Below are 27,715 nucleotides of genomic sequence, written 5' to 3'. Positions count from 1 at the left end.
GCTGGTAGCTGGTGTGGTCCTTGCACACTCAGCAATTCTAGGGTCTATGCTGGGAAGACGCTCCTAGGCTCTCCTCAGAGCTGCCTGGATACCAAGAACTTTTCCCCAGAGCTTCCTACTTTGGGTCTGAATCCTTTATGAGGAAAGGATTTTGTGAGTAAGTGGTAGGTGTAAACCTGGTCTTTTAGTCTACAACTAATCAGCATGTTAGAGGAGAAAGAATTCAACCACGGGTGTCGGAGACTTGGCCTCCAGGCCTCCTCTGCCCTGTCTTTCTGAGCCGCTCTGGACAAATCCTCTCATTTGCAAAATAAGAGGGTTGTTCTATATGAGCTCTCAGCTCTGATACTCAGAGTATTGGTGAAATGAGACAACACGTGAAATGTGAAAGTTATAAAGCATGATTTTAAAAAACATATCTCAGGAAATATTTATGGTCTTCACAGCTGAGAAATGTCACCAAGGCAAGGTAAGTCTGACCCTGAGATTTGTAACAAACCAGGAGGGGCTCCCCATCAGGCCCAGAACAACCACTACACAACTACAAGGCCTTTGCTTCTGAATCAAATCCTGCCAAGCCACTTCGTCCTCCTTCACCGGCCCCGGGTGAAGGGTCACAATTTCCCTTCAAGATTCTGAGGGGTACGGGGACGTGGGTCACAAGTCGGAGCAGGAAAAACTCCTTTTGTTTAAACTTTAGCCCAATCACACTTTTCTGAGTTGCTAAGACCCACATTTTGTGTTTTGCTTTAAGTTTCCAAGGCCTAATCTGAAGGCCTTTTCCCTTTTCTCTACCTTTAAAGAAGAAAATGGGAAAGAGAGGCGGGTTTTGTGATTCTTATTTGCAAACCCTCCCGGAGTGCAAGAGCTCCTCCTCCTCCGCAGGTAAACAGACACCTGAGCTCGGGAGGAAAACTACCTGGTCATCTGCAGGGAGTGCCAGCAGGACAAGGGGGGAGGGGGCAGGGCCAGCATGCCAGCGAGCTGAAGCCTACTTGTGTTAGAACCGCATCCCAGTCTTCACCCACCCACCCTTGGAAGCGGGGGCCACTCCTAAGGCGAAGCCCGGCTCCGCGAGGCCTGAAAGCTGGGGTGCAGAAAAACCCCGCTGATGCCCTCTCTGCAGCATCTCTCGGGCTCCGAACTTGAGGGAAGGAAGGATCCTCCCCCCTCCGCCCCATTCGGGTTGGTTTGCGCTGGAATGCCACGCTTTTCAAAGCGTCTGAGTGACAGGCACTTTCTAAATATGTACGGCGACTGACCGATAAGAAACTACGCCTCTGGCCTCGCGGGTTCGCGCCCCACCGGCAGCGGGGGCTCAGGCCGGCCGGCGCCCGCCTTGTGAGCGGCAGAACCTCGGCACCTCCGTGCAGCCCTGCAGAGGCCCCGTTTCCCAATTTTTACTTTGGGGACTGGCAAAAAAAAGGACGATGAGAACCCCCCCACCCCCACCCCCACCCCCACCCCCACCCCAGCCTCTGCGCCCACGCCCACTCGGGTGACCCAAATGGCTGAGTCAAGTGGGCGAAACAGGAGCGTCCCCGACGGCCCGGCCGCCCCAGCCCCCTCGCCCCTCGGTCGGCCCCACAATGCGCCCTTGTGCCGCGCCTGCAGCCAGGCCGGGGGATTTGGCGCAGGGATGGGGGGACTCGCCGTCAGATATTTAAAACAGAGCCGAGGGAACAAAGCCCGCCTTTGTACACCGAGGACGGCGCGAGCGCGGAGCCGGCGGCCGCGCGGAGAGATGCCCGGCGCATGCGCGCGGCCGGCCGGGCGCGCTGGGCTCCCGAGCGTTCCTCCCCGGGTCTGCGGGGCTCCGTTAACCCCTTCCCCCGCCGCTCCCCGGGGTCGGCCGACAGACAAGCTGGCTTTCATCTGTCGGCCGGTACATGTTTAATTGAAAAAAGAAATACTTGCTGTCCATGTTTCTGTAGGAAGCACAGGTCATTTAAATAAAATGATATACCAATTGGGAACCGGGGTTTTAAATGATGGGGATTTAATGGGACACTTGGGCCGTGTAAAAATCGAGGCATTTCGAAAAGACGCCTTTTTCGGACGCTGGTGAAACCGTTTTGAAAGGACTAGCTTCTGTCTTGTGTGTGCCCGGTGACTGGCTGCTTCGTTTTCCTGTTTACTGTCACTTGGGGTTTGGAAGATACGTTGGTTATTGTCAAGGTCCTGGCTTTTGTTTGGGGTTGTCGGCTGGACGGTGTTTATTTATTTTTTAAAAATAACTAAATGGAAGTGGAGTGTGTATGGTACAAAGATGAGATTGGGTCATGAACCGGGGAATTCAATTAATCCAGTCTATGCACTAGAGTTTCTTACAGAAAGAGAGAGAGAGGAAGGGAGGGAGGGAGGGAGGAAGGAAGGAAGAAAGGGAGGAAGGAAATTAGTTATGAAACACTTTTGGTTGTTGCTGGGGGAGAAGCTTGAAGTGACTTGTGGGGATGGGCTGTGCAAAGTACCCCATCCTACTTTGTACTGGCAATGATTGCCCCCCAGTAGGTAATGGATGAGGGCCAGGCAGAGGCTGGGGAAAGCCAGCTGCAGACTTAGAAGTGAGTTATTATGCTTGAATTTTCTAGATGGATGGGAAGGGCAGTCTCAAACCACCAGGCGAGCCAGAGCCTTCCAAACAAGGCTCCTGGGCCCAAGTCCAGCGAAGTTAGATGGACTGCCCCCCTCAGAGGCCGTGAGGGGCGTGGAAGGAATCAAACGGACATCTTGTGACTTGGATGTTAGGACTCTGTGCATGAGTCCACTCTGCTCTGCCGGTGGACACACATCTGAGGAATTTAAGGCTCGCTCGTTTTCTTTCGTAGCTCAATTACCAGGTGGTTATAAAAGCAAAGAGATTTCTATGTGAGGTCATCTTGGCAAGAAGCTCACTTACCATCCTTGACCTCCAGGTCTCCAAGGCAACTGCTGCTGGGACGTCACTGGCACCAGATCATGTCCCTGAAAGGCCACGCTGCAGCAAGGGCAGATAAACAATTTTGCGACAACAGTCATGTAGCAAACTCATTCTCAAATAAGGGCTGGTTACTCAGGATGACGTAAGTGGTTTTTTTCCACTCTCTTCCACACTCTGGCCCAGAATTCTGGGCCTAGGACATAGTCTAAGAATGTATCTCGGCGTGTGAGGTAAGAGAACAGTGTGGGGAGAGAGTTGGAGCAGTACCTTCTTCTAGACACAGGGACAAAGTCTCTTTCCTCTCGGCTTCCCCAGCCCACAGCACATTTCCTCTCCCTGTCCCAGCTCACTACAGGAATTTTATCTTTGTATAGAGAAAGTTGTGGTGGGCAGTCTCAATCTTCCCCTCCTGGGGTCTGTGTGCTGCTTCTTGCCTCTGGAGTCTGGGCTAGCCAGAGTGACTTGCTTGCTTGACCAGCAGAATATGATGGGAGTGACATCCTGGAACTTGCAAGGCGTGGGTACAAGAAGCTTTCTGGTATCTGTCTGGGTCTCTTAAAACCGTCACTCCTGGGACATGCGCTCTAGAAACCAGCCAGAAGTCCAAGCCACAAAGAGAGGCTAGAAATAGGTGCTCTTGTTAAGAACGCTAGCTGAGCTCTCCACCAACACTGCCAGTCTTGTGAACGAGCTACATCCACCTGGCTGTCCAGCTCGTTAGAACCTTCGGATGACTCCAGCCCTGGCTGCCACTTGCTGGTCACTGCAGGAGATCCTGAAAGGAGAACCCGCTATCTGAGCCCAGTCAGCAGAGGTGTAAGAGAGAATAAGAAATCAGTTTAGGCCACGGAGTTTTAGGGCGGTCTGTTATGTAGCAATAGGTAACTGAGCAGAAATGAAATGCTGGATGGGGAGTGAAGAGAGGAGAGAACGCCTGCCCTCTCAGTCACTTTGAGGGGCTTTCAGTCTTTTCCGTCCCCCTGTGTACCCCCAAACCACCCCTCCTTTGTGAGCCATGGCTGGGGCACAGTGCACAGCCTTTGTAGTGCCGCTCATTGTTCATGCACACTCATCTCCTCAACGCGATGGTGGACATCCTGAGGATGGGGCCCTGTCTTACTTGATTCCTACCCTCCCTGGCCCTGGCAGATCCATCAAGCTGATCTTCTCTCCTCATTATAGCTCAGGCTCCCGACTTCATTAAAGATCTGAAAGTCCCTGTGCTGTGAGGTGGTAATGGGTGTGACCATTAAAGCCACATGATCTGTGTTCAAGTCCTGGCTTCACCACTTATTAACTGTGTGATCCTGGGTAAGTTGCTTAACCTCTGTGAACCTTTAGTTCCTTACCAGTAAGAATAGGAATAGTAACAGTGCTTCATCTCAGGGTTGTATGTGGGTATCGTATGCGCTCTCCATAAGGTATAGGAAGGCTCTAGATATGAAACTGTCTGCAAGGTCCTGAGTGCGGTAGTACCAGTAGCTTTTGCTTAGAAAAAACAAAAGGGACAATGAGGGAAGAGGAGGAAGTCTCACTTGGGAATGAAATTGCCCGAGGTCCTGGCTGCTCCATTCACCTGCTTCCTGAGAGCATCACACAGGATCCTTATGACGTTGGGCTGATTTTCCTGGCCAGGCTGCTCACATGCGTCCCAGCCCCTGTGTCCTCGGAGTTCCCACGGCCCGGGGAACGCAGGTTCCCCTTCCTGAAACCTGGGATAGATCGGCCCGCTGGGGGTCGTGCACAGGTAATTGCCTGGTCCAGGAGCCAGAGTACTGGGGCTATGCGGGCAGGGAACTGAGCTCAGGGCATCTCCAGGGCCTCAGGGAGCATTTCAGTTCCGTCCCTTGGCCCCGCTTCACACTCCGGCCCGTGGAGGTGCCCGGAGCGCCAGGAGAGCTGCGATCTGCAGGCCCTGCTCCTTGCTCATCTTTCCGCTCAGCTTCCCCAGCCGTGGCTTGTGTGTTTTCTTTTTCTTCTTCCCCCCAAAGCCTCCAGTACATAGCTGTATATTCTAGTTGTAGGTCCTTCTGGTTGTGCTATATGGGACGCCGCCTCAGCATGGCCTGATGAGGGGTGCCAGGTCTGCACCCACGATCGGAACTAGCAAACCCTGGGCCACCGAAGCAGAGCCCGTGAACCCAACCACTCGGCCATGGGGCCGCCCCTCACCCCGTGGCTTGTTTTTTGACCTCCAGGAAGACTGGACAGATGGGCAGATAGCAGAGGATCTCATACTGAGGAAGCAGTTCTGTGGGCGGGCAGCTGCCCTGCCCATGGGTGTGAGTTACCTTTGCCACATGCCCCTGCAAAGCAGAGCACCCAGCAAGGGGACCACAGCCCTTCCTTCTGCATCCGTCCAGTGTTTGCTAGAATCCCACTTCCTTTTCCAAGCAGCACGTCGTGTGATGTCACCAAATGGAGGCACGGTCAACTAGTCACTCTGAGGATGGAGTGTCCTCCGGTGAGAAGCCTGGCCCCCCATGGGGAGGGTCATCTTCCAGAGAGAATGCCTACTTCACCTCATCTTTCAGGGGCCCTCTTCCTGACCGAAAGGCCGAAGGTAAGTGTCTGGGAAAGGTTCCAAAGCCCTGGGGTTGCACCCCAAAGGAGTCATACATAGTGTAAATCTTTACTCTCCCTCAAGCAGTTTAACAGAAGAAGACATTTGATCCTTCCTTAGTGCATCTCAGTAGTTCAATTTTCACTGTCATCTGAACTCAAGACAGAAAAACAAAACATAAAGCCTTCCTGGGCCTACTGTTTTATCCATCACATTCTATTACCTGCTGAGAAGTCTGCCCTATTAGCATATGTGATCATTTGAGGAACACCTGGTTAGACTATTTAGGTGGTGGCAGAAGAAGGATTGGCTTATTTTTCTCCCCAGATGTAATTCTTTGGGCTCTCCACCCAGGGTCACTGCTAGCCCATATGGCACCTATGTGCAAATCAGAAAAAGGCCCCCTTCCTCTGTGTGGATGCAGCCATACCAGGGGCCACAGCTTGGCATGCAGAGTGAGGACTGGATTTCAGCCCCCACCCACCCTCTTGTACAGTGAACAGCCTACACAACTGTACATGGTGGCCTTGCCTCCACCCAATGTCACTAGCTCCAGTTTCTCTTCTTAGAGAGGTGCTTGCTGGAGAGGGAGAAGGGAGAGGATGCTTGTTGCTGTACGTTAGAGACAGGTTCCTGGAGGCCCAAGAGCAACACCTTAATGTGGGTGTGTTTTGAGGTCTGTGAGAGTTTGGGGCATTTCACAGCAGGGCCAACTTTTCCTGGGACGGAGAATCTAGTCTTTGAAGTGAAGACAGTCCTTGGGGATGGAACAGCCGGTCAGTCTACCCACAGTCCTGCTGGAAACTGCCCTGGATTGGCTCATCTGGATGTTTCACGGGAATTTCCAAGAACCTCTTACCACCATGGCACCAGTCTCCCCTCGCCTCCTCTTGAGCTTCGGTCTGTGGTTAGGACATCTGGGCGCAGGGAGTTTTAGCCCATCTCTGCTTTCAGATCTAAATCCAGTCACCTGTCAGGGGACTGGCCTTCCCCGCTTTGATGAGTCCATTTACGGAATCCTCCATGGTGTGATCCATGGGGGCTGGGGTGCATCTGGAAGACTCCCCCTGGGATCTCAGGGGTCTCGTCTTCCCCGGCCGTGACTCAGCACGCTCCCCTCTAAAACGGAATGAACAGCATGTGGCCTGTCCATAGCACGAATAGCCCTCATGAGGCCACCTGACTTTGAGTTTTGTTAGGTTTTTAGGAAACGGATACGTTAATAGACCCAGCCCCAAATCTTGTAAGCAAACAGGGGCTCTCAGGAAATGTTGAGAGGTTTGTTCATTTCCTGATGCATTCATTCAACAAACACTTACTGAGTATCTACCATGTGCCAGCCCTGTGCTGGGCTCTGGGTGAAGAGGCTGATGAGAAAAATATACTCCTGCCTTCCATTTAAATGCCATTTCCTTGGGCAGGCCTTCTCTGACTGCCCCTCCCCAGACATGGGACCCCTGTCCCAAGGATGCAGGAAACAGCATCGCCCTGTACTTGATCCCTTTTCTGTTTGCCCCACTAGACAGCTTCAGGAGGAGAGGGACCATGTCTACATTCATCAAAATGTATCTGCACCAACCCTGGCCCAGTGGGGCCCCAAATAATAGGGGGGGACTGGAGCCATTTGCTCCCCACCTCGTGTCCCGAAGTCTGAAGGGCTCCCCGTCTGTGATACGCCTGTGTTTAGGGGACCCAGCCCTGTGCAGAGTCTAATTCCTAGCAGGGATTCATCTGCTCTGAGAGAGTTGGGACCAGATGATCGCCAAGGTCCCTCCAGCCTCAAGCCAGCGATTTTAGGACCGATGGGGCTCTGGAGGCCTGGACAGTGGAAGGGGGACCAGAGATGGGTGCGGGCCAGGTTAGAGGCGTGGCTGCAGAACCATTCTGGGTGCCCAGGCTCCGGGCCCGGCCCCTCGTTAGGAGAGTAAGGAAGATGTGGGCTGAGAGTGCAGATCTGAAAGCAGAGCCCTCTGTGGGCCCAACGCCGACCGTGCTCCTGGTGGGGGGAAAGACCCCTGGCGGGCCTGCCAGAGGCAGGAGAAGACAGGGACAGGAGGGTGGTGCCGTGGCTGTGGGCCTGCCTCCTGCACCTCAGCGCTCTGGGTCTGGTTACAATCACTGTCACTGTGCACAGAACCCAGGCCACCGCTGGAAGGAGATGAGCTGGGCCCTGGCTGCTGACAGCACTGTTTTATTCTTGCTGGGCCACTAAATCCTGGCTCTGTTGTTCTGTTGTCAATAGCAACAGGAGGAAAAGCAGTTTTCTCTGTGTTAGGAGCTTCGTTTTTCCCCTGTAGGAGGGGCTATCACCAGCCCAGTGCCCCCACATGGAGGGTTGATGTCCTGGGCGCCCCAGGGAGGCCTTAAAATCCAGACCCAGGAGGAAAAGGCCAGCTTCGCTCTGCTCTGGGCAAACTGGGGGTGACTGGGGTGGCGGGGGACCTGTGGGAAGGGGGCAGTCAGCTTTTTGAGGATTGGGCTCAGCTGCTCCTCTTTAGTTTCAATGGCTACAAAATATCCGTGGTGGCTGCCTTGGGTAGGCCTAGAGCATGGGGAGCAGAGAAAGAAAAAGGAGGGGAATCAGAAAAGGACGCTCGGAGGAGAAGAGAAGGGGATGGGAGGGGATGAGAAGAGGAGAAAGGTGCTGTGGAGAGCTGCAGTCAGCAGCCTTGGGCAGCTCTTGGGATATGAAGCCAAATTGGGATGACCCCACAGACCCGCGTGAAAAATACGAGTGTCTCTCTGGCGAGGGGCTTCTGCTTCCCGTTGGGGAGGCGCTGCCATCATGGATGGGTGGATGAGTGGACAGACGGACAGATGAATGAATAGGACGAAAACCAGTGGGATAGGATTTGCCAGGGACTGAGTGAGCAAAAAGGGGGAGAAAGAGTGAAGAGTGAGAAAATCTACTGACGGGGTGAAGCCAGTTTCGCAGGACAGTCAACTGCAATGTTGGTGCCAAGTCGTGGTTTAGGGAGGGCCCTCTCCCCTCCCCGCCAATCGCCGTCCTAAATAAACATGCACTCTAAGTGAAAAATATGTTTCCTATACAAACAGCCTGAAGAAAAATCCCCTAGCCTCTGCCTCAGCCAGCTGTCCACCTCTAGGCCCTCATTACGGAAACTCCATAGCTGCCACCGGTCAGCTGCAAGGCATTGTATCTACTCTTGCCGCATCCCTTCCCAGACCAAGTGAATTAGCTGTGGACAGACAGGTGAGGGCCTGAAATGTGATTAGAGGAGGCAGGGAAAGAAGGTTCAGATTAGTTTGAGAAAAGGAAGCGTTCAAGAGCCTTAAGCCTTTCAGCCCCTCCTACTCTGGGATTTGGAGTATTAATTACTCTAATCATGGCAAATCATCGAGTGAATTGTCTCTTCTCTCCCTTCAGCCAAAAAATGTTAAGTATAGGTTTATTCGCAGGAAGGCCCAGTGGGAATAGTTCATTAGGGTCAGGGTCAAGGGTTAGGGGTCAAAGGGTTATACCCTCCAAGCGTTGAACCAATAGTGTGGGCAGCTGGCACAGGTGTGAGCAAGGCTTCTTTCATGGAAGGTCCTTATCAGAAACCAGAGCCGTAACAGAGGGAACAGCGAATCAGATTACAACAGCTCCCCGGGTGGGGGCAGGTCAGAAGGGGTGTCATGTAGAGGCCATAGGGAAGGGGTGCTATTCTTAGGGCTCTGCCACCTCAGGGGCCTGCTGACTCTGTCAGGAACCCCAGGGCTCCTGAGTAGATCCAGTCCAACAACCTGCCTGGGTGCATTCTCAGGGACGTCTGGGTTGCCTTCAATGTCAACAAATAACAGGAAAACACTGGCCTTTTCTCTAAAAAAGATGCAATGTCATGTTCAAGGCTATGTAAGAGTAAAGGTGAGAAGGCGTGATTCCCAGAGAAGTGTAAACCTTACCCGAAATCTTGGAAGGAGCCTTAGAGGGAGATGGCAAGAGAGGTGTTGACCCAGGAGCAGTGGCCCCGGAGGCTTTGGCATTGAGTCCCAGCATGGGCAGGGGAAGGTGCATTACATTTGGGGCAATGGTCAAGTGAAACTCTAGGAAAACCGTCCGCCCTGGAGAGTGACTAGCTTGTCATGCTAGAAACCTCAAAGGGGCCTTCAGTGTCCTTTGGTCAAGGAGAAGACACAGAAGCTGCACTCTGTAGAAATAACCTCCCCAGGAAGGCAAGGAGGTCTCATGGGCTTTCACAGAGGGTGGAGGACCATTTCATCTTCCTTCTCTCCGGGCAGGGGGCTGGGGATGCTGGCCCGAGAGGTTATGTGTTCTCATTTATGGTCTTCGCTTGGCCTAACATCTTTCCGAGTAGACTGCCACTAACTCTGTGGTTCTTCTTGCTCGTGGATTTCTTCCACCATACCTGTCTTCCATTTCTAAATCTGTTTCAGCCTGGGGGAGGCTGCAGTGCCCAGCTCTAACTGGCTTTCTTGACCTCAGGATTATCTCTATGTAACACTAACCTTTCAAAACTCGTGACTTTTCCCTCTCTATTATTTAAAATCCTGATCTTTTAACATTTTTCTTTACTCACACTATTCATCTGTCTCTATAGTTAAAAAATAAAAATAAATCTTCTTCAGGGAGTTTGTATCAGGAGGGACGGAAAAAAGCTTGTGTGTTGAGTCCTACTGATCAGGGCTAAAAGCTGAGTAGCGTGTATGAACTTGACCTTGACTATGATCCCAAAGTGATAGTTGTCCCCATGTAAGTGGTCTTCATCTGGCCTGCTGCTCTCTTAGCCCTCAGCAGGCTGTATCTGTTGCTAAGATCTGGAGAGAGACACTGGGATTACCCTATGAAGCAGAGCAGCTAAGCCAGGAATTCCAGTGTGGGAGTAGGAGACAGAAAAAAAGGTAAGAGATGGGGAGAGGGTACTACTTGCCCCAGGGCTGCTGCTGTGGTGCAGCCTCCTGGATTTGAGCTTCCGATTTATAAGGCCCCAAATAGTCAAGGCTATGACAAGGGCAAACTGAGGATGAAGTCAGTAAAGTCACCTGCCTAAGGACATACAATTAGTGGGCAGTAGATTGTTCACAGTTAGGGGCAGCATCAACAATTCTGCACTATCAGTCAGGGTTATGGTGGCCTAGAGACAGGAGAATTTAATGAAGGGAATTATTTAGCAAGGTTTGGTCAGGGATTAGGGGAACCAACAAAGGATGGTGTGATACTTTAGGTTTAATAACATTGAGGAGGCATTACCATCACTAAATCGGAAGGGTCAAGAGGAAGGAATAGTTACTAGAACCCAGAGAGAGTACCTATAAGGAGAGGGCTGCCTGATAGGACCTGTGACCTTTGGTGGAAAGACAAAACTAGCCCACAGTGATTGGGCAGGGAAGGAACTAGGAGAATAAGTAATCCTCCTGCCTTCCAGTTTCCTGCTGGTCCCTCCCTTTGCCTGAGCACAGCTAGAAACCAGAGGTCAAAGGAGCCCCACTGATGCAGTATAGACAGGTCAGTCCTCTGGGGTACAGGGCAGAGTGAAGTGTGGAGTGTAGACCTAGAGGAGCAAGTGGAAGATATCTAGCCCCCTGGGAACACAGGTGAGGTTTGTTTTTAGAGCCTCCACATTTGCTTTTTCTGTTGTTTCCCTATACTCTGGGACCCCCAGGTGAGTCATCAGTGTCTAGTTTTGGGGCATGCCCTCTCTCACCACTATTTCTTTATCAAAATCAGTTCTTAAGTTGTCTGCTCCTGGCCATGACAGAGCAACAGCATCCAGATTTACCCTCACACCATAAACTCTAGTAAACTAAACAAGATAAATATACTGATGGCTTCAGATACTGTGCAACAGGCAGCGCAGGATTGTGATCCCTGAGATAAAGGAAAGAAATGAGGTAAGCCCTCTGATCACCTCCGTGTCTGACTGGAGACACATTCTGGACTATAGAGCAGGAAAAGGAATCCCAAGCAGAGTATGGTGGTCTTGTGGAGCTGAAAGACCGAAATTGAAGGTCAAGGAGATTTTAGATGGAAGTCGTGGGGCAGAGTTCTAGAAAAGAGGGGGCTATGTGGAAAGAGCCCCAGAAATCTGCATAAGGGTCCTCTTGAGTATTTTCTTAATACTAAGTGTATACACAAAGTGAAGCTCCATAAGACTGGGCAAGGAACGGCCAGGAGCTATAAGCTGGATAATTCACAGTTCACATGGGACTGAGAAATATTCAAATGTCAACCAGCTTGATCACCCAGGGCATTTAGTAGAGACCCCATAAGGGTTCTGCCCTACTAGTAGAACTAAACTATCCCCAAAGAAAAAGAAACTTTAGACCCACTCTAACAAAGTTTAAAATAAGCCCCTAAAAGGTCAACCTTATCCATAACTAACCTAAATGCCTGCCAGAGAAAAGCCCAACACTCTTTAAAGGAAGATAACAAAACACAATCAATAATGTAATTTTTAAAATATCCAACATTCAATCAAAAATCACTAGACTCACAAGGTGAGTCAAGAAAATGTGACCCATAACCAAGAGAAAACTCAGTCAGTAGAAGCAGACTTGAAAACGATAGAATTGAAAGAGTGAGCATGGAGGCACCTCAAAACAGCTATTGTAAGTAAGCAAAATGTGCTCAAGGATTTAAAGACAGTCAGGAATGTAATGAGGAAGGAATGAAAGACATAAAAAAAGAACCAAATGAAACTTCTAGAAATGAAAAAAAAAACAATATCTGAAATGAAAAGTCAGTGGATGGAATTTAAAGCAAACTGGACACTTCAGAAGAAAACCAAATGAAGCTGTAAGCATAGCAATAGAAATTATCCAAAATGAAGCACAGAGAGGAAAAAGACAAGCCAAAACAAAACATAAAAAAATGAAGAGAGTCTCAGTAACCTGGGGCATTATCTAGTGGTCTAACATGGGATTGGAAAGGAGATAAGGAAGAGAACAAATTTTTGCTGAAATGATGGCCAAAAGTTTTTCAAATTTGACAAAAACTGGGAATACTAGAGACTCAAGAATCACAATGAAGTCCAAGCAAGACAGATAAAGAAAACCAACAAAGAAAATCAAATTGCTAAAAATTAGTGATAAAGAGAAAAATCTTAAAAGCAGCCTGAGACATAGTTTATAGAGGCACAAAGATAAGAAAACTGCAGACTTTTGATCAAAACTATGCAAGCCAGAAGACAATGGAATAATACCTTTAACACGCTGGAAGAAAAAACTGATCTAGAATTCTGTATCCAATGAAAATATACTTTAAAAACAAGGGCAAAATACTATTTGAGACAAATAAAATCTTAGAAGAATTCATCACCAGCAGATCTTCATTACAAGAAATGTTAAAGTTCTTTAGAAAGAACAAAGAACTTTAGAAAGAACAAAAGAAAAAGAGTACTAGGATCTATACAAAAGAAGGAAGAATGCCAGACGGTAAACAAGAGGGTAAATATAAAAGACTTAGTTGCCATTTAAAAAAACTCTTTAAAATATTAAAGCAAAATTAAGAAGAAAGTACTGTGAAGTTTATAACATATGTAGAAGTAAAATGTATAACATTTTACAACAATAGCGCGTTGAACATAAGAGCGTAGCTAATAAATTAATGTTGTAGATAAAATGAAATCATAAAAAAGTACCCTGAATATAAAAAAAAGGCAGGGAAAGATGAAAAAGAGAACACAGAACACATGGGACAAATAGAAAACAAACAGTAAGACAGTATACCTAAACCAAACATATTGTAAGTACATTATATGCTCTTATAATTAAGTGCAAATGGTCCAAATAGCCCAACTAAAAGGCAGAGATTATGAAACTGGATAAAAAGCATTGTAAATGAAACCTATTTTAAATGTAAAAACACAAATAATTTAACAGAAAAATAGAAAAAGATACTGTGTGACACTCACCCTGAGAAAGCTAGATGACTGTGTTAATAACAGCAAAAGCAGACTTGAGGACAAGGAATATTACCAGCGATAAAGACGGGCAGTTTCATAATGAGAAAAATAAAAGTTTTTAAAGAGACAAAAACTGACCAAACTGAAAGAAGAACTAGACAAATCCACAATTATAGTTTGGTATTTCATTACTGCTCTCTCAGGAACTGAGAACAAATAGGCAGAAAAAATAGAAGAGTTGAATAACACTGTCAACTGACTTGACCTAACTGACGTTTTTAGAAAACTCCCCTCAACAATGGCAGAATACGGATTTCTTTTCAAGTTCCCATGGAATAGTCATCAGGATAGACTACAATTTGGGCCATAAAGAAAAGACTAAACAAGTTTTTAAAGTTTGAAATCTCATCACAAAATAATTATATTAGAATAAAAACCAGGAAGATGTTTGGAAAATGTTTAAATGTTTAGAAGTTAAACATTACATTTTAAATAACCCAAGGGTCAGAGAAGACAATGCAAAAATAATTTAAAATTATCTTGAATGGAGTGAAAATGAAGGCATAACATATCAAAATGTCTAAGATTCAGCTAAAGCAGAGGTTGAATGGAATTTTTAAAAATCTTATTAAAAAACATATTTGCTGAGGTATAATTTACATATTAAAAATTCACCTGTTTCAAGTGCACACAACTCAATTATTGTAAGTAAATTTACAGTCATGCAGCCATCACCACAATCTGAATTATTTTCTTACAGTGCCTCAGAAACTGTTACATTGCAAGTGCAATAAAGTAACAATTGCCAACTTTTCTTCTTCAACCCACACAACCAGCTTAATATTTAAACAATTGAGATATAATTCAGATAACATAAAATTCACCATTTTAAAATGTGCAATTTAGTGGTTTTTATGGTATTCATTGTATCTTGCAACAATCACCCCTAATTACAGAACATTCCTCCTCCCCCTATCTCCTGGAAAGCATTAATCTACATTCTGTTTCTATGGATTTGCCCATTCTGGACATTTCATATACGTGGAATCTTACACTATGTAGCTTTTTGTGTCTGGCTTCTTTCACTTAGCATTTGGTTGGAATTTTAAAGTTTTAAATGCTTACATTAAAAAAGAGAATGGTCCATTTCTGACATAGTTACCAAGACAATTCAATAGTGATACAATAGTCTTTTCAACAAAAGGTGCCAAGACAAATGGGTATCTATATGTGAAAGAATAAAGTTGGACCCCTACCTTACACCACATACAAAAATTAACTCAAAATGGATCGAAGACCTAAAAGTGAGAGCTAAATATACAAAACTCTTATAAGAAAACACAGGTATAAATCTTTGTGGCCTGGTATTAGGCAATGGTTTCTTGGCCATGACTGCAAAAGCACAAGCAACAAAAGAAAAAATAAATTGGACTTCATCAAAATTAAAAATGTTTGTGCAAAAGGATGCTATCAAGAAAGTGAAAAGACAACCCTTGGAATGGGAAAAATATTTGCAAATCACATATATGATAAGAGATTTGTACCCAGAGTATATAAAGAACACCTACAATGCAACCATAAAAAGACAAACATTCCAAATTTTAAAAATAGGCAAAGTATTTGAATAGACATTTCTCCAACAAAGACGTACAAATGGCCAATAAGTGCATGAAAAGATGCACAACCTTTTTAGTCATTAGGAAAATGCAAATCAAAATCACAGTTAGATACTGCTTCACACCTACTAGTATGGCTATAATAAAAAAGACAGACAATGACAAGTGTTGCAAGAATGTGACGAGATTAGAACCCTCATATACTACTGGTGGGAACGCAAAATGGTGCAGCTGCTTTGGAAAACAATTTGACAGTTCCTCAAAAAGTTAAACACAGAGTTACCATTTGACCGGCAATTCCACTACTAGATATGTACCCAAGAGAATTGAAAATATGTGTCCACATACACTTATACATGAATGTTCATAGCAGCATTATTCATAGTAGCCAAAAAGCAGAAACAACCCAAATGTGCATCAGCTGATGAATGGATAAACAAAATGTGGTATATCCATATAATGGAATATTATTCAGCCACAACAAGGAATGAAATTCTGATACATGCTACAACATGAATGAACCTTGAGAACATTATGCTAAGTGAAAGAAACCAGACACGAAAGGTCACATATTGTGTATTCCATTTATACAAAATGTCCAGAATAGGCAGATCTGGAGACAGACAGTAGATTAGTGGTTGCCAGGGGTGGGAGAAGGGATGAATGGGGAGTGACTGCTAATAGATATGAGATTTCTTTCTAGGGTGATGAAAATATTCTGAATTAGATAGTAGTGGTAGTTATACAACTTTGTGATTGCACTAAAAAAGCGCTGAGTTATACACTTTAAAATGGTGAATTTTATGGTATGTGAATTAAAATTAAGGATCCGAGGCCAGCCCGGTGGCATAGTGGTTAAGTTCGTGCACTCCGCTTTGGCAGCCCCGACTTCACAGGTTTGGATCCCGGGCGTGGACCTACACACTGCTCATCAAGCCATGCTGTGGCAGCATCCCACATAAAATAGAGGAAGATTGGAACAGATGTTAGCTCAGTGAGAATCTTCCTAACAAATAAATAAATAAATAAGGATCTGATAGAGATGACTTTATGCCCCAGTATTGATAACAGATAAAGGCTTAATGTGCCAATCTTCATAGGAATATCTGATTTAACTCAGGCCAATCTCTCCCCAAAGGTACAGAAGCTATTTTCTCAAAAAGTCTAGCTCTTCGGACTTTTGATTTTATTCTCAGCTGTGGTTGCTACTGGGCCGCCTCCAACGCCTGAAGAAGCCTGTAGCAGGCAGGGCGGGTGAATTGTATTCTAGGACTTTCCTGCAGCATGAATTCTTTTTAAAGTCCATTGCTAACTTGCTCCCATAGCCAGGCTTACTTGCAAAGTTAAAAGGTGATAAGAGGCACTTTAAAGTTTATGAAAAACGTTTTCACATTCATCGCTCTTTCGATCTGAGGCATTTCAGTTTAAGTGGGGGCATTATGACTGGCCCCTGCGCAGCACAGGCCCTGAACTCTAGCTCCAATTTCTCTGACTCCAAAAATCTAGTCTTTCTTAGAACAACCGACATGCATTTTGGAACAGGTCATAGAGAAGAGGCCTCTCCTGTGGCCCTCCAAGGATGTCATGCAGGCTCTTTAGCATTTAAACGACAGCTTCCACTGACTATCTCCCATTGGACTGAGTTATGCCGACTGACCCCCGAATTAGTCATGGGGAGAGCCCAGAGATTAAATGGTTCGGTCCAGTTGTTGTGGATCTTATTGTTTGTGGATCAATTTTCACTCCTTCAGGGCCACATACACCCACAACATGTTCGAGCATGAACACACACAGACACACACACCCAGGAGGCCTTCTCTCAGCAGTGCTATGACCAGGGCTGAGCTCCCACTTGCATTTCTTTTTTTATTGTGGTAACATATACATAACATAAAATGTACCGTTAAACCAGTTTTAAGTATACTATCCTGAGACATGAAATACATTCACTTTGTTCCCCGTCTATGTCCAGAACTTCATCTTCTCAAACTGAAACTCCATATCCATTAAACACTAACTCCCCATCCCCCAACCAGCCCCCGGCAGCCACTGTTCTACTTTCTGTCTCTATGAATTGACTACTTTAGGTTCCTCATATAAGCAGAATCAAAGAGTATTTGTCCTTTTGCCACTTGTGTTTGTTGGTGGCAAAGGGTCATCTGATTCCAGAGCTGGCCCATGGGACCAGGTGTTTGATGGGGTGACCAGCCCAGGAGAAGGGATAGGAGAGTGCAGAGCACAAAAACAGCCCCCGTCAGCATCAGGGGGCTCTCCCACCCCAACGACAGCTGGAAATTCTTTCTGCTCTTCTGCAAGTCGGGTGTAACAAACAGAAGACTTTTCAAGCCCGGTCCCAAACACAGGAATTCTCCCCTCGTCAGTCTGTCTCCTGGGCCCCATTGAGACAGCTGGACTTCCCACGCAAGCGAGAGCACTCAACTGTGAGGGCCCTCTCCTGGGGCAGCCTGCTCCAGCTTGCCCTTGAAGGAGTACACGAGCTCCTTCAGAGAAATAACTATTTTTCTGTTCCAAGTCGTACAGAATGCCGTGTGGAGGACTTTCAAAATGTCTACGGTTGCTCCTGAGAGCAATTGATGCAATCTGTGCCATCTCGGGTTGGCGTGACAATTGTATTTACTCAGCCCAGTTCTTTGAAATTCATGATAAGGATTTGAGTCTCATGCATGACCCTCCCACTGGCTTTTGTGAAGGTGAATGAACCAATTCCTTCCGAAATTAAAAAACAGAATCTTTCACTAGATTTGACGTAAGGCCCCAGCTAGACTGGAAGCAGGGAGCTCTGAAAGCAAGGGTAGATCTAACAGGTGCTGCGATGTCCCAGGCCAGAGGTGCTGGCGGGGCTGAGCACATTCTGTGCTCTGGGTGCCCAGGCACAGACTATATGTAAACCTTCACTAAGTGAAAAAGCTTAGCTTTCTCTAAATTCCTGTATATGACTTCCATGTGACTACCCAGTGTGGTGGTATCCTATTTGACTTTTACACACTAATTTGTTTATTTTTATAAGGTACATTCCCTCCTGGGAGCTACAAGCCTTAACAAGCCTCAGAAATCCTCTTGCAATAAAGATGATGCTGTGAGGAGGGCAGGAGAAGCTCTTCCCACCTCTGCAGAAGACCCAGCTAGAGAAAACAAGATTTATGGCGGGTGTCAAGGGTTGGAGGGTTAGAAGGAAGATTTAGAGGAGAGGAAAGTGGAAGATTTTTCCCTGGAGACGTTGGAAGATGATGACATCTTTTGCTGAAAAAGGCAAGGAAGCAATTTCCCAGGAGGTTCAGAAAATAGGATTAAACTCGCTGTTGGCTATTCAGTGTAGACCTGGGGGTGGTGGTGGAAAAATAGGCTGGGTGACCTCTGGCTGCTCGTCCAGTGTCTCTCTGTTCTGGTTCTAGTCTGCCCAGTTTGTGGGAGGAAGAGAAGAGTCGAGGACAGCTGAGTACATCTGTGGAGGGCACGTGCGATCAGACAATGGGCAAGTGAGCCTGGGATTCCTTATTTCCCAAGTGCTATACTAGCAACCAGGAGACTAGGGCTGGCATGCGATTCTGCTGCCAGCTAGCATTTAAGACTGAGGCCATTCTGGCCACAGTTTTATCATCCGTGAATTGAGGTAACAGGACCTGATTCAAATGCAACAAACTCTTACTAAATACTTGTAGGCAACAAAATTGAATAAGAACTGTTCTGCGGTCTGCAGGACCACACACTGGGGAGATGAGATACACACACTCACACATATTCGGACACAGTTGTGATAGGAAACAAACACTACTCTAAGGGAGAACGAGGAAGGGGAGCGATTGAGTCTACCTTTGGACTCCCACAGGTTACTCGGAGGAGGTGGGCTATGAGCGAGGCCTTGGGTACGGTTGGATGAGGTGCTGACAGGTAGATATGGGAACAAAGAAGAGGAGGCATCTGTGGTGGATAAAACGAGTGAACCAAAAGAGGAACCAGCAACTGGGTGAGTGCAGGGTGGCAAGCTCTGGGAGTAGAGTAGGTGGCTGTGATCCAAGCACAGGTACACATCACATAGCAGGTCCTCAGTCAATAAATGATGGCAGCAGTGAGGATTGGGCTGGAAGGGCAGTCAGGGCCTCTCCCTGGCCGGGGACCCATAAGCAGCATGGAATCCACATGGGTTTCTGAAAGGGAGGTGGACCACTATGATGGGCTCTGTGTCCAAGGGCAAGTGGACCATGGCAGAGGAGGCCCAAAGGCTGAAAGGTCCAGGGGAGAGATGACAATGGCTTGAATTTAGACAGCAACACTGGGGTGGGGAGGGATATAAAAGATAATGCAAAAGAAGATTCTGCAGGCTAGTCAGATGTGCAAGGAGAGGGAGAAGGAGATGAAGACACTTCTGAGGGTTTTGAGCCTGAGCAATGGGGAGGGTGGAGATTCGTAAACAAATCGGCAACCTCAAGAAGAGAGGTGTGTTCAGATCTTAATTTTGTGCAGAAAGGCTTTGCGGTGTCTACAAGGAGTCTCTGTAGAGATTGCCAGCAGGCAGGCAGGAATGTGGAAATTTTGGTAGCTAGAGATTTGGGGCTCATGGAAGTGATGGTTGAAGATGCGGAGGTGGATGAGATAGAGGAGATGCACTGGGAGGAGAGGCCAGCCGGGCAGAGGAGCAGGTGAAGAGCATTTGGACGGAGAAGAGAATGGAGCCAGGCTGGAAGTAACCAGCGGATCCCAGGGAAGGAGGTCGAGTGGTGGGAGGGGCTGAGCCGTGTGAGGAGGCCTGGGGTTGCCTTGCAGGCCGCTGTTGTGAGGAGGGCCTGTGAAATGGCCCCGAGCAGCAGCCAAGGGCTGCCCCAGAGGATAGGAAGGAGAACAAGGCGTAAAGGACCGTATAAAGAGGTTTGTACAGAGGGAACGAGAGCAAAACGATGGTGAACCGAGAGAAAGCGGGCCAAGGGAAGCCACTTTAGGATAAGGAAGACGTGGCCACGCTTTGGGGTCGTGCTTCTCGACTGTGAATGTGCTTCGGATCGCAGGGAATCCTGTGAGCATGCAGCTTCTGACCCAGGAATGAGGACGGGGGACGAGCCGGCGTGGAAGAGGCCAGAGCCACCGCCATCTTGGGCCAAGTGTCTTGCAAAGGAGGCGGGGGTGTCATCTGCTCTCGCCGAGGGAAGGGAAATGAAAGGGTGATGTGGAGGGACTGTGAGGCGGAAGAGGAGATGTGAGGAGTCCCTGTGAAGAGGCCTGGACCTTCTCCGTCAGGTGGGTGGTGAGCGATCTGCAGGTGGAAGGAGACGGGGAGTCTAGGGGGTCTGGGGCGAGTGAAAGCCTCAGGGACAGCGGCCTGGCTGACTGCCGCCTGAGGGCAGGGCGGGGCTCGGCTGTGCTGCGGAGGCATGATTTGGGTCGGCAGTGTGGGGCTGTCCCCTGCAGGGCCTGGAAGCTGCAGAGTGAACGGGCTGTGGACCCTGCTGGGTCCCTCAGGCTGGGCCTGGGGAAAGAAGGTCAAGGGCTGAGGGCCCTGAGGGGCCTTGGTTGAAAGGGAAGCTCTTGAAGGGACGGTGTGGGGCGGAGGGCAGGTGAGAGAGGAGAGCCATTGGAGGTTGCGCCCCGGGCCAGGCCGATCAGGAATTGGGACAGCAGAGCGGAGGCCAGAGAGATGAGGAGGCCCGAGGAGGGCCACAGCGCGGCGGAGCGGGAGGCTGGTCTCGAGGCAGAGTGATGAGAGATGGAGGACCCAACGGCGCCAAGAAGGGGTGGAGCCTGGGGCCTGGCCTGGGCACCGTCCTTCTACCCGTTCGCAGCAGCACCTGTTGGAAGCCGGGACGGCTCCTGGAGGCAGAGGGGGCCTGCCCGGTTCTCTTCACTCAGCTCCACTTCTGGAGGCTCCCTGAGCGAGGTCCCGGCTGCCGTTCTGAGCCCTGAGTTCCAGGCCTTTGACTGGGACATGGAGGCGGGGCATGAGAAGTGACTCCTTCTGTGGCCGGCTCACTGCCCTGCAGCCTGCTCAGGGGCACTCTGCGGTCACCCCAGCCACTTGCAGCTGCCTCCGGGGCCAAGGTCGGTTAAAACCCCATTCTGAGGTCAAGCCCTTAGGTGCTGAGATTCCAGCAGTTTCCGCTTTCCCAGCCCCTGAGACCACCCCCTCTCCAAACTGGGAGACCCCTTTTGAAGCTGGTGACTGTCCGTTGCACACCCCCAAGCCAGGGAACTCTGCGAGGGACAGAGGCCAGGCCGTCGGCACTTCCTGCTTAGGAGGACGAGCCAGCAGCACAGCTGGACACCCGGCTCTCGGTTTGTCCAGCTCAGCTTGATTCTCTTTCTCTCCCTGGTGAGCTCCGGCTTATAGCTGTCTGCTCTTCATCAGCAGTTTATGGAAACAGCGGTGTTTGGGGAGGAAAGAGGACAGAGGGAACTCAGATGCTGTGCTGGTGCCCAGCTGTGCCCGGGGTGGCCTCCCTGGGCACATGCCCATGCTCAACCCTCAGACCCGCAGCCCTTGTCAGACAACCCCACGTGGTGGCCTTTCTAGGCCCCTTGGGACTGCTGATCTCATACCACTCCCTGCCAGAAGCCGCCATGAGCTCCTTCCCTCCAAATCAGAAGCGTCCCTTCTCTGTTCCCTCCGCTAAGGCCTGGGATTTCCTTGCCTGTCAGCCTCCTCTTCCTCCCTATGGAGGTCTTTGCAAGAAGGAGGCTGGAGGTAGGGCGGCTGACCTTCCTTTGGCCTTGTCCTCCCTGGGTGATCTATGGCTGCTCCTGCATTGCCAGCCCCGCTCTTTCTCCCCAGCGCCACCTGGGACAGCCTCTGGCCCCCCTTCCTGGTGTGTGCCTCCTCCACATCCGTCTGTCCGTCTGTCTGTCTGCTCCTCCCTTCCCCGTGCCCCTGGTTATTTGTCCGCAGTGGGGGAGGGAAGCTCTAAAGGATTTGTGCAGAGACCCTGGGCAGAAGAAGATAAATGGAATTTGCAATAAATCCAGGAGCAAAGTTGTAACTTGACTTGAAAACAAACAAAAGGGCCAGAACTGCACTTAAGCTCCGCAGAAGCTCCCCTCCCAGTGTAAACAGAGAAGAGCAGACGAATGTGGGGCAAGGAGCCCAGCTCAGGCTGCTGGCAGGCAGGGAGGGGTCTGGAGCAGGCTGGCCGCCCACTTCCTCTGGAGGGGATGGCTGGTGGGGAAAGGTCTGTGCGGCCTCGTTAAAGCAGAAGGGAGGTGCTGGCACTGCTATTGTTTGCCATACTCTCGGAGGGGGACAGAAAGGTTGTTTTGGGGGAAATGCTTTCTTAGCCTGTTACCGTGCCTGAGGCCCAGCAGACAAAAGCTCAGAGCAGTGGAGGCAGGTGGAGTGTGGCCGCAGCTTTCCCTGGGCATGGAGCATCAGGGAGTTCACCTGGACCTCTCAGCTGGCTCAAGGAGCAGGGTGTGTGCGCCATGCTGGTCCTCCCTCAGACAGTGGCCAGCTCGGCCTGACCCTGGAGGGTTTACTCTTGCTGGACTCTCCATGCCTCACCTAGAAGTGTCAGGCTGCAATGACCACAATCACGATGTATTATTACCTTTTCATATAATTTTAAAGTGCTTCCACACAGATCCTCTGAGGCAGAACAGATATCATCAGCATTTTATGGGCTAGAAAACTGACACAGAGAGGTAAAGAGGCCTGTCCAAGGTCGCACAGCAAACCAGCAGCTGACCTAGTTGAGTGCAGTGGAAAAGGTGGATCCTGAGGCACAGTTCCCACTCAGTTAATAATGAGCTGTGTGATGTTGGGCGAGTTACTTAATCTCTCTGAGCATAGGCTTTCCTCTATAAGATGTAAATCCTTCCAAAGGTTAAACAAATCAGCTGTCACCCCATCTCTTTGTGGCCAGGCTTTTCAAAGTCAGGAACCTTAGGGGAACCTAATGGTGTGTCAAGGAGTATACAAAACCACAGTTTGAACATGGCACATCTTTTTGAAGCCTCATTTTTACACTTAGATATTTCTGGAGGAAAAAACCCCAGTCTTTTAAAAAATTGTTGTAAAGCAAGATGGTTATGCTATAGAAGAGGATGTAAAATTCAAACTTTGAAAGTGAAATGGGAAACTTCAAGGCATTTTGTGCTTGCTGCTGTTTCAGGTCCCCCAAGTATGTCTTTGCTCTCTCCTGCAGCCTGGGAACTAGGTGGGAGGGTTCTCTCTAATGCGCAATTGAGACCCACCAGGCAGAAACCCATAGGCCTGGCGAATGTGGGGAGGGTGGGTGGCGGGGAGAGGGGCTGCATTCCCTTTCCTAAGGAGAGAGTTGTTTTCATGGCATCTGACACAGTTGTTTTCATCCCAGGCTTCAGATAAGAGTCACCTGATGAACATTTGAAACACACCCACACCAGGTCCCACCCTGACCAAGTGCAACAGAATTCCTGGCAGTGTGGTTAGGGCTCCACATGTTCGAAGAGCTCCCTGGGTGATGCTGATATGCAGCACGGGCGGGGCGCGCTGACTTACAGTTCAGACTTGGAGTTCAGGGAGCCCCAGGGTGTCCATGGCCATGGAGGGGAAGCAGTACAGACAGACAGCTCCCTACCCTCTACCTCCTGACTCCTGCTTAGACTGGTGGGCAGATGAGACTGCATTCCAGAAGCCCGTACCTCCACCTAAAGGAAAGGGGGTAAGATTGGGGGGAGGTGGAGAACAAGATGTAACTTTGTGTGGTGGGGGCAGGAGGGCTCTATGCATTTGGTTAGTGTCCCCCTAAAATTTATGTCCTTCCTAGAATCTCAGAACACTACCTTATTTGGAAAATGGGGTCATTGCAGATGTAATTAGTTAAGATGAGGTCACACTGGGCAGGGTGAGTCTCTGCTCTAACGTGACTGTGTCCTTGTAGGAGGAAGAGAGAGACACAGGGAGACCACCCCGTAAAGATGGAGGCCGAGACTGGCATGATGATGAATCTAAAGGCCAAGGATTGCAGGCAGCCACCAGGAGCTGGGAGAGGGGTCCGGAACAGCTTCTGCCTCAGAGCCTGCAGAAGGCACCAGCCCTACCCATGCCTTGCTTTTGGACCTCTATCCTCTGGAACAGTGAGGGAATACTTTGTTGTTGTTTTAAGCGAAGCTTGGCCAAGCTTGTGGTACCTTGTTAGAGCAGCCCCAGGGAACTGATACAGAGGCTGATGTTAGGAAATTCTTGCTGTAGATGCTCCTCCAGAGACACTTGAGAGAGGAACTGAGGCCCCTGCCCTCAGCCACACGGAGCGGGGCCCGTGTCTGAGGAGCTGCAGTGTGGCTGGCTTTGTGCCTAGGATTCCGTGAGGCTGGAAGGTAACAACCCCAGGGTGGGCTCATTCTACTGAAAAGCTGAGGGGGCAGAGTAAAATGGGACCTGTCCAAAGTGTCAATCTGAAGGTAAGACAAGGACAAAGGAGTCAGTTGATTCATTCATTCATTCACTCACTCACCTCTTACTTAGGGAGCCCTACTATGTGCCTGGCCCTGGGAACACAAAGTCCAGAGACAAGAACCAGCCTGCCCTGCCCTCAGGAAGCTTGAGCCTGAGGGGTTCATGCTCATCAACCAGGAGGTTGGGTCCATGAGCATTAAGATTTCTTCCAGCTCTGACATTTGGTGACTAAAAGGGAGAAAAAGGGTGATCTGGCTGGGGGCCATCACGCTGCCACCAGGGCATTTTTGGGGGCCACTGCTGTCTCTCTGCCTGGACAAGGCCAAGGAGGGGCTATAGGGGATGCGAGCCCATGAGGACGTGGAGCTGGACCCCTAATTTCCTCTACAGGCACAGGTGGTGATGTACACTGTCGGGGACAAATGCTGGCCCTGCCTGACCAGTGCAGCCACTGGCGGGACACTATCTGCGGCGAGACGGGCCTCAGCGGCCACCACTAATTGTACAAAACTGAAACATCTCAAGAATATTTTCAGCCCATTTGCACTTATCAAATAGCACACTGGAAACCCCAGCAATTTGTGTAGGATCCTTTCCAGAATGAGGGAGATTTCACAAACTTGGCCTCATGCAGGGTGAGCTGCTTGGGATTTCAGCCTCAGAGTGGGCCTGGCCTCCTTGTTCCCATTTGCCCCACCTTCTCCCAGGGCTCCAGCCACTCCCCAGCACACCTGGCCGCACCATGCAAGGCAACTCTGAGACAGACACCCCAGCCACAAGATGTCTGTGTTCCTTTGGCTCTTTGGCTTCTCCTTCTTGGCATTTTTGGCAGTTCCATGGTGCTCAGCAGCTGGGCATCTGGCCGACTAAGAAATGCAAAGTTCGGGGCCTGAAGCCGCTGCTGCCTTGGCTGTGGTTTGTCTGAAGCTCCATTTCATTTGGGCTAGAGGTGAACGCTTCCCTCCGGAGACCCCTGCAGGCGGGGTCTGAAGCGAAGGTCAAGGAACGGTCGCTTCCACCGTGGCTGGGTGGCGTTCGTCTGGCACAGACACAGCCTGACAACATGCTGACGGGTGGCCCAGGAGCAGCGACAGGGCCAGCGGACTGGAGGAGCTGCCCGAGGCCAGACACGGCTTACAGGCCTCCCTGCTCCTTCCCGGCCACAGTTGCACAACAGCCCTGACTGTTAGCTCCCCAGACGCTTTTATTAACAGTCCCATGTTACCCGACAATTGAACATAATTAAGACAGAACAACCTTTGCAGTTGACTTTACCTTTTAAGACCTCACAGACTTTTACAAGGACATCCCAGAATGGCTGCTTTTCAAAGGGAAGCCAAGAGATATGCTGAGAGCCCCAAGAAAGAGGGGAACCCCGAAACGCCTCATACTCATAAACAAAATGAAGAAAAAACACATACTGTGATTTACAGTTATAGAAGTAACAGACGGTCACAGAGGACAATTTGGAGGGTACAGCAAAGTAAAAGAAATGAAACAGAAGCCACTCACAATCCCACCCCCGGAGACCACTGTCAGTGTTTTGGGGGATACGTATCCTTCCCGAATATGAAAATCTCTCATAACATCTGTACCTTAGAAATAAAAATGGAAACAGACTTTGACACTACAATTCATAATTTCATAAATAAGGCCCTAAAATCTGTTATATGTTGGATAACTTTGACATAGGGATCAGTAAAAAGAATCAAATTAATTGATCTATAAGCAGTTGAGGGCCTGTTCTGAGTAAGGCATGCCATTAGGTCCCCTGGGGTGTTAGTTCATCTGCAGCACAGCCCCTGGCCTCAAGAAGGTAGAAGGACAAGATAAGTGACACGGAGAGTAGCTTTTGATATTTGCATCCTTGCCTCCTGGAAGAGCTCACCATGGAACCCCAAAAGGGTTTGCCTCGTTGAGCTGAGTGGTGCCCATCACAAAGGCTATGCGTTACTCATTCACTCAACAAGTATTTACCTTGTGCTTAAATGAGTCAGAGGAAGGTGTTTAGGTTTTGGAGCTGGAACCATTGGAATGAGAGCAACGTTTAAGGAGATTTATGTTTACTGGCTTACCAGATGGATGGTGTGATGGTTAATTTATGTGTCAACCTGGCTAGGCCATGGGACTCAGAGAGTTGGCGAAACACATCTAGATGTTGCCGTGAAGGTATTTCTTAGATGAGATTAGCATTTAAGTCAGTAGACTTTGAGTAGAGCAGATGACCCTCCGTAATGTGGGTGGGCCTCATCCAATCAGTGGAAGGCCTTAAAAGAAAAAGACTGGAGTCTCCTGAGGAAGAGGGAATTCTGCCTCCAGACTGCTTTCAGACTCAGCTGCAACCTTGAGTCTTCCCTGGGTCTCCAGCCTGCTGGCCTGCCCTGCAGATTCAGACTTGCCAGCCCCACAATTGCATTAGCCAACTCCTTAAAATCTCCCTCTCTCTCGTTGGCGCTTTTTTCTCTCTCTCTCTCTCTCTCTGTCTCTCTGTCTCCTATTGGTTCTGTTTCTCTGGAGAACCCTGACTAAGAGAGATGGAGATGGAGAAAGACAGAAGTAGGGAGAACTGGCTACTTAGAACAGGGGAGGGAGACCAGTTCAGCTTGTCAAGATGCTGGAAGGCAGGAACAATGTTACGTGTATATGTTTGTGCCTTTGCGTGTGTCAGTATGTGTATGCCTATGTGAGTGTGTGTGTCTATGTGTCTGTCTGTGTGTATCTGGATATGTGTGCCTCGGTGTGTATCAGTCTGTGTTTGTTTGTTTATGTGAGTATTTATGCCTGTGTCTATATCTGAGTATCTGTGTGTTTGTCTACATGAGTGTGGATCTGTGTATGTGAGTCTGTGTGCGTACCTATTTACTTGTGCCTGTGCGTGTACCTGCTTCTCTTTGTATGTTTGTGTGCCCCCGATGTGTCCGCGTGAGTGCGTATGCATGTCTTTGTGTCTGTCAGGGGGATATGGGCAGGGGATGAGACTGTCATGGTGCCCTAGAAAAGGACCTCTGTTGCTGGATTTTCAGTCAGTTCAGACAGCTTACTGGGAGCAAGAGTGCATGCTGGTCTGGGAACCAGGCAGGAGGTGGACAAGCAGGAAAGCAGGTCCCGTGGTTTGTGGAGCAGGAGCAGCGCACAGGAAGGGAGCAGGAGACCTGGCTGGATTTGGGGAACAGGATGGCCAGAGGTCCAGATGGTACAGAGAGGTCTGTGGGGCAGTTCAGGGACCTACACATGACATGCCTGCCTGGAGTCTGGAGGTTTCATGGGCCAGGAACAGGTTTTTGCAAGGACCAAGCTGGTTGGGACAATAAGGGCCTGTACTGAGGGGTGGCAGTGGACAGGGAGATCTGGAGACTGGGCCCCATGAGGATGGTG

The 27,715-nt window shown here is 49.1% G+C and overlaps 1 long non-coding RNA gene across 3 annotated transcripts; it reads left to right on the top strand.

Annotated features, from left to right (window-relative positions):
• Positions 1-4,100: 4,100 nt before the first annotated feature.
• Positions 4,101-25,914, top strand: LOC124231040 (uncharacterized). 3 transcript variants are annotated; one of them, XR_006886361.1, is made up of 4 exons: positions 4,101-4,231; positions 5,318-5,483; positions 19,986-20,214; positions 23,826-25,914. It is a non-coding gene; the product is annotated as an uncharacterized LOC124231040 (long non-coding RNA). The 3 variants fall into 3 exon arrangements; XR_006886360.1 differs by having other exon boundaries at positions 5,315-5,483; XR_006886362.1 differs by lacking the exons at positions 19,986-20,214; positions 23,826-25,914 and adding an exon at positions 16,103-16,139 and having other exon boundaries at positions 5,315-5,483.
• The last annotated feature ends 1,801 nt before the right edge of the window (positions 25,915-27,715 follow it).

This window comes from Equus quagga, chromosome 20, assembly GCF_021613505.1.
Source record: "Equus quagga isolate Etosha38 chromosome 20, UCLA_HA_Equagga_1.0, whole genome shotgun sequence".
Classification (NCBI taxonomy): Eukaryota; Metazoa; Chordata; class Mammalia; order Perissodactyla; family Equidae; genus Equus; species Equus quagga.
This window is presented reverse-complemented; position numbering and strand designations above follow the sequence as displayed.